This window comes from Lagenorhynchus albirostris, chromosome 16 (genome assembly GCF_949774975.1).
Source record: "Lagenorhynchus albirostris chromosome 16, mLagAlb1.1, whole genome shotgun sequence".
Lineage (NCBI taxonomy): Eukaryota > Metazoa > Chordata > Mammalia > Artiodactyla > Delphinidae > Lagenorhynchus > Lagenorhynchus albirostris.
Window position 1 is genome coordinate 8,920,978 of NC_083110.1, and position 11,413 is coordinate 8,932,390.

Here is an 11,413-nt window from a genome sequence, read left to right on the forward strand (position 1 = left end):
CAGAAAACCAGTAGGCAATAATGGCTTTAGGGCAGTTGCTTTCTGATTCTCTCCTCTAAACTGGGGAATTTTAATCTAGCCCAGCCACTTGAAGTGACGTCTAGGACCAACAGCATAATGATCACTTTGGAAATTGTGAGAAATGCAGAATCTCGGGCCCCACCCAGACCTCCTGAAGTAAAAATCTGAATTTTATCATGGTGTTCTAGGAGAAGGGTGAAAATCAGACCTAAGAGTTGTTTTTAGGAAGGTGAGTAATTGACTATAGTTCTCTGATAGATAGGACTTATCTGTTCTTAGGGCTGTGCATAGGTACAGGGCCACTCTTGGGCTTATCTGTTCTCTGTCCACTGAGCATGGGTCCAAGTTCACCCCATGCAAAATGCTTCAGACAGTAGTTAGGCTGTTCTATGCTCTTGTTTCGAATTCCCTTATCTCTTTTCATATGTTTAAGGTCATTTAAAATTGCTGGTCCCTTTGCTGCAGAGATTCAAGTTATAAAAAGGCAGAGTAAATTACTCTCTATCCCACAGACACACTTCTCCTCCTAGGGTAAAATGAACTCACGAAGACACTGGAGGGGCACAATCATTTAAAAAAAAAAATCTGCAAGGTAACAGATTTGAACAGAAGCAGAAATATTAGAACAGATGGACCATGTGTTTAAAATAGAATTAAAATAACGTACAAGAGATTTATGTATTTAACAGTGAAATAATACACATTTAATTTTAAGCAAATATGAAGCATTTAAAAAACTGACTAGGTATTAGGAAATAAAAAAACTTTCAATATATTAAAAAATAGATATAATACAGACCAAGATCTTTGATAACAAAATAATTACTTTAGAATTAAATAATAAAGAGTAAACTAAAAAAAAGAAATCCCTAAATATTTGGAAACAAAGATAGCCTCCTAAGTAATGCATGGGTTTAAGAAGAAATCATAATGAAAATTTAAACAATATTTGGAATTGAAAGGCTATGAAAACTGTATGTATCAAAGTTGGGGAGGGCTGTAAAATGGTATGAACCTAGAAAGTTAAAGCCCTAGATACTTTATAAAGTAATGAAGAGAGCCAAAATTAATGAATTGTGTCTATATTTAAGTTTACACTGAAAACCCCAAAGAATACATGGATAAGTTATTTAAGACAATAAGAGAGTATGCATTATAAGCTGGGTATAAACTTAATGTAGAAACTATAATGCATTTCTGTATATCAGCAGTAAATAACTAGAAAATGTAATAAAGGAAGTATGCCATTTATGAGACTAAGAGATAATATGAAATAATCAGGAATTAATCTAACAAAAATATGTTTAAGAACTTTCCTGGGGAAATTATAAACACTTTATTGAGAAATACTGAAGAAGACTAAATAGATGAACAGGTAAACTATGTTCATATAAGAAGTATATTATAAAGATATCATTTCTCTCTAATCCTTAGATTCAATGCAATTTCCAATAGGATATGTCAGAGAACTTGAGACAATTCTAAAATGTCCAAGAATTGTGTGTGTGTGTGTGTGTGTGTGTGTGTGTGCACCTGTGCATGCAAGCATGTGTGTGTAAAAGCAGAACAATTACTATGATTCTTTATGAAATGGCAAATACGACAGGGTGGTTTTTGTGTACAAGAAGCAAATTAACCAGTTGGTCAATCAGAAATTGACTGACCCATGTAGGCATAGATATTAGACATAGGCCAGAGGTGGTATGACAAATGAGTAGGAATGAAGAGATGGTTCGATAAATTGAGTTGGAAAAATAATTTATACGGAAAAATGTTAATGCTGGATTCCTACCTCACACCATTTAAAACTATCATTTCCATATGGATTTAGGACTAAATCTAAAAAAAGATAACATTTGAACACTGAAAAAAATTATAAGTGAATATTTTTATAGTTCAGCATACATGTGGTGTCTTAAATAATGCATGAAAACAATTTTCTATAAAAGAGAAGATTACTAAACTTAAAATAGTAAGGTTAATCACTTTTATTCACAAAGATTAATTTTTAAATTAAAAACATTTCAAAACTAAGTTACAAACTGGAAAAAGACATTCACCATACACACAACTAGATCAATATCAAGAAGAATATATAAGCACAAATATCCCAAAAGAAAAATTGCCGAAGGAATAAACAGAGAAGTTCAAGATTACTGGTCTTCAGGGAAAAGCAAATAAAGACCACACTTAAATAGCATTTTATAAGCATTCTACTGGCAAAATGAGAAATTCTGTTCAAAGTGTAGGAGAGATGTGGGTCAACAGAATCTGCTATACATTGCTAGTAGTAAATAGAAGTTTGAAACCACTATGCAGCCACTATGAAACCATTCTGACATTTCCTCCTGAAGTCGAACACTCATATATGCTATGGTCTAGCTATTCAACATCTAGATACATATCTAAGAGAAACTCTTGAATATTAATAGGAGACATATGTAAGAATATTCATAGAAATGCTGTTCTCATAATAGCAAAAAAACCTCATTTCTTCTAAATGGGAAAATGAAAGAATAAACTGTGCTATATTCCCACAATGGAATATTTTACAGGTAGTCAATATGAATAAGCTACAGTGAAATATCATATATAGTAAATCTTAGTGCCACTATAGTCAGTGGGTAGAGTCCAAAAGGACTGAATAAAGAGTGATACCTCTTGTACAAAGTTAAAACATAAAAAAATATATTTTTGCCTATATATATACGTAGATGTGCACCAATTATATACTTGGGAAATAATGAAATGATAAACATAAAATTCAGAATGTTCGTACATCACATAAGAAGACTAAATATTTAGATGTAGGTCAAGATCCTGGCATTGTATTTTGATTGGAGGGTTTAGGCATTTTGTTACATTATTTAAAATAACTTGGTAAATAGCTATTTGCATATAGGTTGAAGAGCTTAAAAATAAGATACTGAATGTCCTTTTACATACTGAAAGGTGAATAGCAAAGTTCAGGCCATATGATTTTTACTTTCAAACTTTTATAAATGTTTACATATTAATGAGAAACTGCTATGTATAAAACTAAGAAGTTTAAAAAGGTTAAATTATTCTCAATCAATATTCTCAGAATCATTAAGCATTTAAATCAGACATGCAGATTAAAATGAGGGAGAATTAAGATTTTTTCAAAATAATTTTAAAGAAGGCAAAGCCTTATCTACATATAAGATATCTTGGTGCTTATTTCCAAAAATTCCAACAGAGAATATGACAAGTTTACTTAATGTTATTAAAACATGTTATTAAAAAATGTTTTCTCAAGATATAACAAATTCTTTATTATTTTGGGATACTTTGTTTAGAATGATAAAATGTCATTTTGGACTTAGGTTAGGAGAACTCTATTCCTAGCCATCTATGAGGTTCATTATAACTAGGTCTAGTCAAAGTTATTCTACTGTTGGTGGCAGGGGAGGAACCCTACTGAAAAACATGTAGGCCAAGGGTTGGCAAACTATATCCTAATGGTAAAATCCAGCCTGCCACCTCTTTTTGTACAGCCCACTATTTAAGAATGGTTTTACATTTTTTAATTATTGAAAAAAATCAAAATAAGAATAATTTTTTGTGATGCTGTAGGGTATTTAAATTTCAGGGTCTGTAAATAAATTTTTGTTGGCTCATAGCCATCTCTGTTCATTTACCAATTTTTTATGGCTGCTTTTCTGCTGTTATGGAGTAGCTGTGACAGAGACAGTATGGCCTGCAAAGCCCAAAATCTTTACTCTCTGACTCTTTACAGGAAAAGTTTGTCTATTCCTGATCTAGAGGATTCACGTTTTAGATACTGTGCATAGAAAATGTTAATTTTTTTTTTTTTTGGCCATGCCCCACAGCTTGTGGGATCTTAGTTCCCCAACTAGGGACTGAACCCGGGCCCCAGCAGTGAAAGCGCCAAGTCCTAACCACTGGACTTCCAGGGAATGACCAGAAAATGTTAATTTTTAATTGAGCGTTTCTAGGATAAAACAGAATAAAGTTACCCTATTATTTGTTTGTGGAATGCCATTTTATTCCTTAAATTGCTGAGCTTCTATATCAGGGCCTCTTAGCCACCATCATGCTTCATGCTTTACAACTACGATGAGGGCTTCTTCCTAGGATTCTTTCGTTTTTTTAACAGTATCGTGTGGCTTTTTTTTTTCTATAATAAAGGCAAATGAATGGATCAATGACTAGAAGAATAAGAAATTATACTGCTAGTTACTTAGATAAAATATTAAAGAAAACTTTCGGAAAAATCAAAACAAACTTCCAAACACCAACACTAGACATATCAAATCTACAATGTAAATTCATATAGAAGCTGGTTAAATGCACGCTAAATTCATCTGTTGTGAACACAGAGAAACATTCATTCAAAATATCAGTACAGATACAGTGTACAATCTTCAAAGAAATTACTACTTAACTGATTACACATCTTTTTGTTAAGTGGAAACTTCTTTACTCACATCAGCCTCAAAATTCACTGATATCTTCCTCAAAGAACAAGGGTATTGCACATAGTCCTAATCTTGAAAACAAGTTATACTCACAACACACACACACACGTATATTGCTAAAAGGCCTTACCAGTATGCATCTACTACATAATGTATATACTCGTCAAAATTCAAAACTGATACATTTATGATACCAGCTTCAAAATTATGCATGCTGATAATACTTGATTTTTCCCAAAATCTTAAGTCACTATAACCAAAATGAACTAATAAACTAGAAAAAAATAAAGCTGAAATAAAAATAACAATGAATAGAAATAAGACTTACTTCACAAGAGTGTTGTGAAGTTTAAACAGAAATATAAGAATTCACTTGTGATTTCTGTACTTCAATTTATGTATGTTACAGAGCAATGGAAAAATTCAACAGAGTTTTTCACGTGAAAAACTGCTCTGTAAATCAGAAAGCAATATTCAAACAGTCATTTATCTTTAAATAAACGTAAAATTCCCATTTCTATAAGAGTTATAAATTAGCTAAAGGAGCAAGTTCAAACTAAAGTGAAAAACAAGTTCATCTCCTAGCCCCAAAATCTAGGATGAGGATTTTCAGTAGATACATTCCAGAGAATCCAATCATTATGAAAGGTAATAGGCAGCAACTAACACAACAATGTAAAGCAATCATACTCCAATAAAGATGTTAAAAAAAATAAAAAATAAATAAGTAAATAAATTTTTAAAAAGGTAATAGGGCAAAGAGCTACCTCAGTGTAAAGAGTTAGACTCTAACCAAAAACAGTTGAAAATGTTAACAAGTCAATTAACACAGTGGGATACTTGTACTTTAAGAAAAAGTAACTATTTGAAAATCTGTAAATTCTCCCGAGTCAATGAAAAAGAGAAGAAACTACTAAGTGTTATTTTTTTTCCCTTTGCTTGTTTAAAAAATGTAAAATAATGACACCTCAACCAAAAACAAAATACTGGAATTTACAAAACAACAATACCCAGGATAGGATGTTCAGTTTAACAAAATTATATGGTTTAACCGTAACTGAAAAGCTATCTGATAAAAAAATTATATCTAAGACATTGTCAGAAATGTAGGAAGTAAAGTATACACTTGATTAAAGTTTGGTTTTTGTTTTTAACTAATCCCTGATATGAACTTACTTGCTTTCTTCTTGATTGACTTTTAAGAAGGCTAACTAGGAAAACGAAAAAAAAAAAGAGAGGAAAAAGCCCCGCTTATCAAAGCTTTCTAGTACTTAAACTCCAGTAGGATGAACAGGCCTGAGAACTTAGATCCTGAATTATACTTATGACTCTATATTTTTCTACCTTCCAGTAAACTAACCAACAAAAACTAAAGTAAAAGGTTTTAAAACAAGGCTCTAGAAACTTTTGGAAATAAAAGTATGACATTTTTAAAACTCTGGAAATAAACTGAGAGAAGGGAAGGAAAAATGATTGGTGCTGAACTTATCACATGATTTATAAACACCACAGAAAAATCAGACATTAAGCTCCACCCAAATGTTGTTATTTAAAAGACTATTTTAGAAAGTAAAGACATCCACGTGACAATTGTAAAATACAGTATTTCCCCAACTTGAGAGGCAAAAATTTAACTTCATTTCATGCAGCTTTCTTTGCAACATTTATACCCTATAAGCATGAAGTAAACTTGCTTGAAAAAAAGAACTTTAAATCTTCCTTAAAGCTCAGAGAGTTAAGTCTTTTGGGGTGGTACCCCTTGTACAAATTTTAAAACAAGAAGACACCTTTCACTTGGAAAGCGAGCACTGTCACATTCCAATTTACTGAATAAAAGGGACCTTGTCAAATGTCATCGTAACTCCATCTCCCCATACTTTAAAAACTCTGCTTTTCAAATCAAGTGATGAAACACAACATATCTGCAAGCCCCGTCATAAATATAAGTGTTAATATTTCATGACACTACACCCTTACTTACGGTAGGCATCTATGAGGAAAGTGGCCCTAGTGTTGTTACTGATGAAACAGACAAACTGTTGGGGACACAGACTGAGACACAAAGCAGTTACCCAGGAGGGATGCTCCTTCACCTGGTGTTGGTTGCCGTGAGGGACACTGGCATGGCCACACAAAGAGCAATTTTGGCAGAGCTGGGGGTGTGGCAACTGCCGGGTACCAGAAACGCATCCCACGCTCAAACCAGGAATGGGAACACTCCGCCTCACACCGGAAACTGGAGCACTCCACGGGATGGCAGACCGCCTCCATGTGGGCAAGCCTATGCTTGAGAGGTAGCCAGACAAGGCCCCAGGGAGGAGGATCAGCCATTGCTGTGTCTAAAGGCATACTCAGCATTCTCTTTTCCGGCTGTGGAAAACAGGTGCAGGCTGAGTGCTCTGTGTAACCAAAAGATGGCCCTTCAAAGACAGCTGCTGGGAACTTTAGAACTTCCTTCAGAAACGGGTCAGACCTGCTAAATAGCATTAAGCCACTGGAATCTGACATCTGGGAGAAAACATATCTCAGCTTGTCCAGCATTTTCCCACCACACATGCTAACACAGCTTTAACAGAAAATACCATCAACTTGCCTCGGGCCTCACTGTCACAGCAGCAATCACGAAGTCGAGGAGGGGCTGAGGCGCTGGTCCACGCCGACTCATGAGAAGGAAGGCACGTGCTCCGCTGGCAGTAGATGGATGAGGGTCGGTCCCGAGGCGGGACACACTGATCTCAGGGGATGAGTCCAGTGTATCAAGGCCGTCGTCTCGAAAGGCTTCCAGCATATTCCAGAGACCAGCAAAATGGAGGCTGCATCGTTTTTTGTACAATTCGTGCTTTGCAATCTGTCAATTCATAGTCATAGGACATTTCCTCAATCATCTTCCGGGGCCGGAGCTGGCAGCGCCCAGGTCTCTGGGACGCAGCCGCCTTCGCCTTCTCCGGCCTGGCCCTCGCTGAGCTGCACAAGCGGCGAACGTTCTCCGGCGCCTGACTCTCGGTGCTTCCCGCCCAGCGCGATGGCGCCGGGAGCGCGACAGCATGAAGTCAGCGAGGGGCGCAAGGGGCGTGAGGTCATGATGGCGTGAGGGGCGTGAGGTCGCGAGGGACGTGAGGGGCGCGACGGGCGTGACGGGCGTGACTGGCGTGAGGGGCGCGAAGGGCGCGGCATCGTGAAGGGCGTGGGGCGGGGCGTGAGGTTGCGAAGGCGCGAGGGACGTGAGGGGCGGGACGGGCACAGGGCGGGCACGCGCCACCGCCGTAGGATTCTGTGTAACGACTTCCGGAGTCAATTTCTCCAGCCCAAATGTTTGTATCAGTTTTTGACTACCTCCCCACCACTCAGGTCGGTGCACAATAAATTTTTCCTTTTTTGGCTATAAAATTACTATCCGACTGTGACCCCATCTCACAATGCAAATCTCTTGTAATCAACTGGCGTTTCCTAGCTCCTCAATGAGAATCTCTATTCAACAACTAACTCCGTACCTACCTTCAGAAACACACAAATTTTCCTTTTTTCACATCCTTTTACAAAGAATTTATACAATCTAAAAAGTAGGGCTAAAATTATTATCACACTTTTCTTATGGGGTCTTTAACATAGGTATGATATCATTTGCTGATTTTACTCTAAAGATGCCCTAAAGACATTGTTCAGTACACTACAGTTTTCTTTTAATGAAAAACTCCTAAATATTTTACTTCATACTGGAAACAGTTGAGTTTCTACTTAGCACTTCATCTGCTCATGCACACTGTGAAATAAATACCCAATTTTACTGCATTTTGCTTTGACTGCTAGAATGTGTATGGATTCATCTTACCTCTCTTCTGTTAGAAAACTTCTATCATATCTTCTTCCACTTTTTATTTTTATATATTTTATGTATATTTATAAACTCCCATGTACATTGCTGGAACAGTCTATATTATAAATAAGCAATTTATAACATACGAAAAAATAACACATTTACCGTGTGCCAGTAATGTGCTAGGAATTTTCTATAGGTTGTATAAATTTTCTTTTTTGAATACTACTACTACTTATCATATATTCATGGACAAAGCCAAGTTTTGTGATGCCTAAAGCTCATTTAGGGGACCCTTTCTTATAAAAATAATATAAAATATATGTTACTTTTGCAAACATTACAAAAAACCAGATCACCTTAACCGATGAGTAGAGCCCCATACAAGGCTTTGGAAGGGGCATATGCAAGTAAGAGGCCCTGACTTAAGCTATGATAGCTTCAAGGTCAATTTACCTCTGCATATTTTGACTGCTTGTGCTCTGTGAGTCACTTTTCACACACTGCACCATGTAAGGCCAGAACAAGCTTACAGGAAAATTAACTGAGAGAATGTGATGGTTAACTTTATGCATCAGCTTGATGGACAAAGGGATGTCCAAACAGCTGGTAAAACATGATTTCTGGGTGTGTCTGTAAGGGTGTCGCCTGAAAAGATTAATATTTGAAACGGTAGACAACAGAGTAAAGAAGATGGCCCTCACCAGTGCAGGTGGTCATCATCCAATCTGTTGAGGGCCTGAATAGAACAAAAAAAAGAAGGAAGGGCAAATTTGCTCTCTCTGCTTGAGCTGGAACAGCTGTCTTCTTCTGCCCTTGGAAATCAGTGCTCCTGGTCTGGGGGCCTTCAGACTCAGACTGGGACTTACACCATTGGCTCCCCTGGTTCTTAGGCCTGTCAGTTTAGACTGGAACCACACTGCCAGCTTTCCTGGGCCTCCAGCTTGCAGATGGCAGATTGTGGGACTTCTCAGCCTTCATAATTGCTGAGCCAATGCCTCATAATCTCATTCTATATATCTGAATATATTCTATTAGCTTTGTTTCTCTAGAGAACCCTGGCTAAAACAGAGAGGTTACAATTATTTTTCAAGGTCAAAGGATTGCTGTGTGGTAGATGTGTATTTGAACACTGTTCTGTTTGAATCTCAAACCCATTTATTGAGTAGCTTATATACCAGGCACTGTGCTAAATGTGGGCATGCTGTGACAAACCAGACATCTGTCCTGTTCTTATGAAGTGTCTTATGTAATTATTTGTATTACAGGAGTTGGTCATTCAACTCCTTATTTATTCTTTAACCCTCATGTTAAAAAAAAAAAAAAAAAGAACAGTTTGACATATATTTTAAAGGTTTCTGTTCACTTAAAAATTAGTGTACAGTTTAAATCTACTGGCTTTGGCTGGAATAGCTGAAACTCTCATTTCCTTTTGTTAATTAATTACAACACAGATCGACATTTTATGGATCTTACCTTGATCATTAAAAATATATAGATAATGGTTCATGAAAGGAAACTATTTTGTTTTCTAAATATATCAACTTCTCAGTTTGATTCAGAAACTGATGACTAGGTTGATCTTTCTTATACAGTTAACCATTTTTTACAGTCTTGGTCTGAGCACTGCAGAAAGCAGGATTAAAGATCTTTAAACATCAAACCTCACATCCTAAATCCTAGTTTTTAGTTTCACTTCAATGGAGCTCTTACCCCAAATTCCTTGTAAGACAGTAGGACTAAACCTGGAAAGCTAGGAAAGTCAGATTCCTGGATCCATATCCCTTATCACTGACTCAGATTTCTGGAGTAGAGTTGAATTTTAAACCACACTCCTAGGTGATTTTGATGCATGTGGACCACACTTCACAATCTGAAGAGCATAGCTCAAAGATACTAATGAGATCACAATTATTTTGATATTTCAAAATAAAGAACAAAAAATATTTAAATGTAAAGTTATTGAATAGTTGGTCTTATAAGGAGGTTGTGGAAACTTTTCACTTCTCTTTCTTTCTGTATATTTCTTCTCTTTTCACGTCCATGTCACCTCTCTTTCCTGGATACCTCTCCTCTGTATATTCTTCTCTCTGTAGTCATTCATTTAATATATCACTGTACCTTGGAATCCATCCGGGATTCTTATATTTCATAACTATTTTTGGACAATCCCATCACTTCTGTGTCTTCAACCACTGCTCATAGGCTAGATCCAAATTTTTATCATACACAGATTTTTTCTGAATTTTGGACTCCCAGCTCTATTCAGTTCTCTAATGGTAATGACTAAATGACTCCAAAGACCTCAAATTCAACATGTCCAAAGTTGAAATTAATGTTGGCCCTCCAACCAGAGAATCTGTCCATTCCTTCTTCTGAGATTTCTATTTCAGCTTTAATTTATACACTACAATGCAGCCATTCACCCAAACCAGATTCCAGGAAGTCATCTTTTTCTCTTCATATCCTCTCACCCATTATGTCAAGTCAATCAAAAAATCCTCTCGATTCTTGTTCTTAAAAAAAAGACAAAAAACCCAAAACACTCATTGTTTCCATACCTCTCTCACACCTTTGTCCACGGCCTCATAATTTCTCACTGATGTTACTGTAATGGTTTCTTATTTGGGCAAACTTTCTGGTGCTGATTTTCCTCAAAACCATTCTCCACACTGCTTCCAGGTGGATCTTTCTAAAATACAATTCTGATCACTTACTGCCTCGCTTAACATTCCTTAACAGACCTCCATTGCTGCCAAGATAAATACAAACCTCTTGGCATGACATGCTCTATCTGCTGTGTACCTGTCTAATCTCATTTCTCACATTCTGCTTTTGACACTCCAATCACACTGAATTCCTGAAAGTTCATATCCAGAATGTACTACATTTCAGAACTTTGTACATCCTGTCCCCATGACTGTGATTGCCTTTATCCCCTTCTTTGTCCTCTCAACTTTTCTATATTCTTCTCTCTCACTGAATCTGGCTTATGTGCTTAGGCAGTGTTTGAGGATTTCAGGGATAAGCAGGAAAACGGATATGACCTGGCAGTAGTACTCATAATCTTTATTTTGATGGAATGCGTGCAGAGGAGGTACCTTCCAGCATCAGA

General features: G+C 36.5%; 1 pseudogene; it reads right to left on the reverse strand.

The window, feature by feature from the left end:
• Positions 1-286: 286 nt before the first annotated feature.
• LOC132507489 (dystrobrevin beta-like) lies at positions 287-7,369 on the reverse strand (annotated as a pseudogene).
• Positions 7,370-11,413: the final 4,044 nt, after the last annotated feature.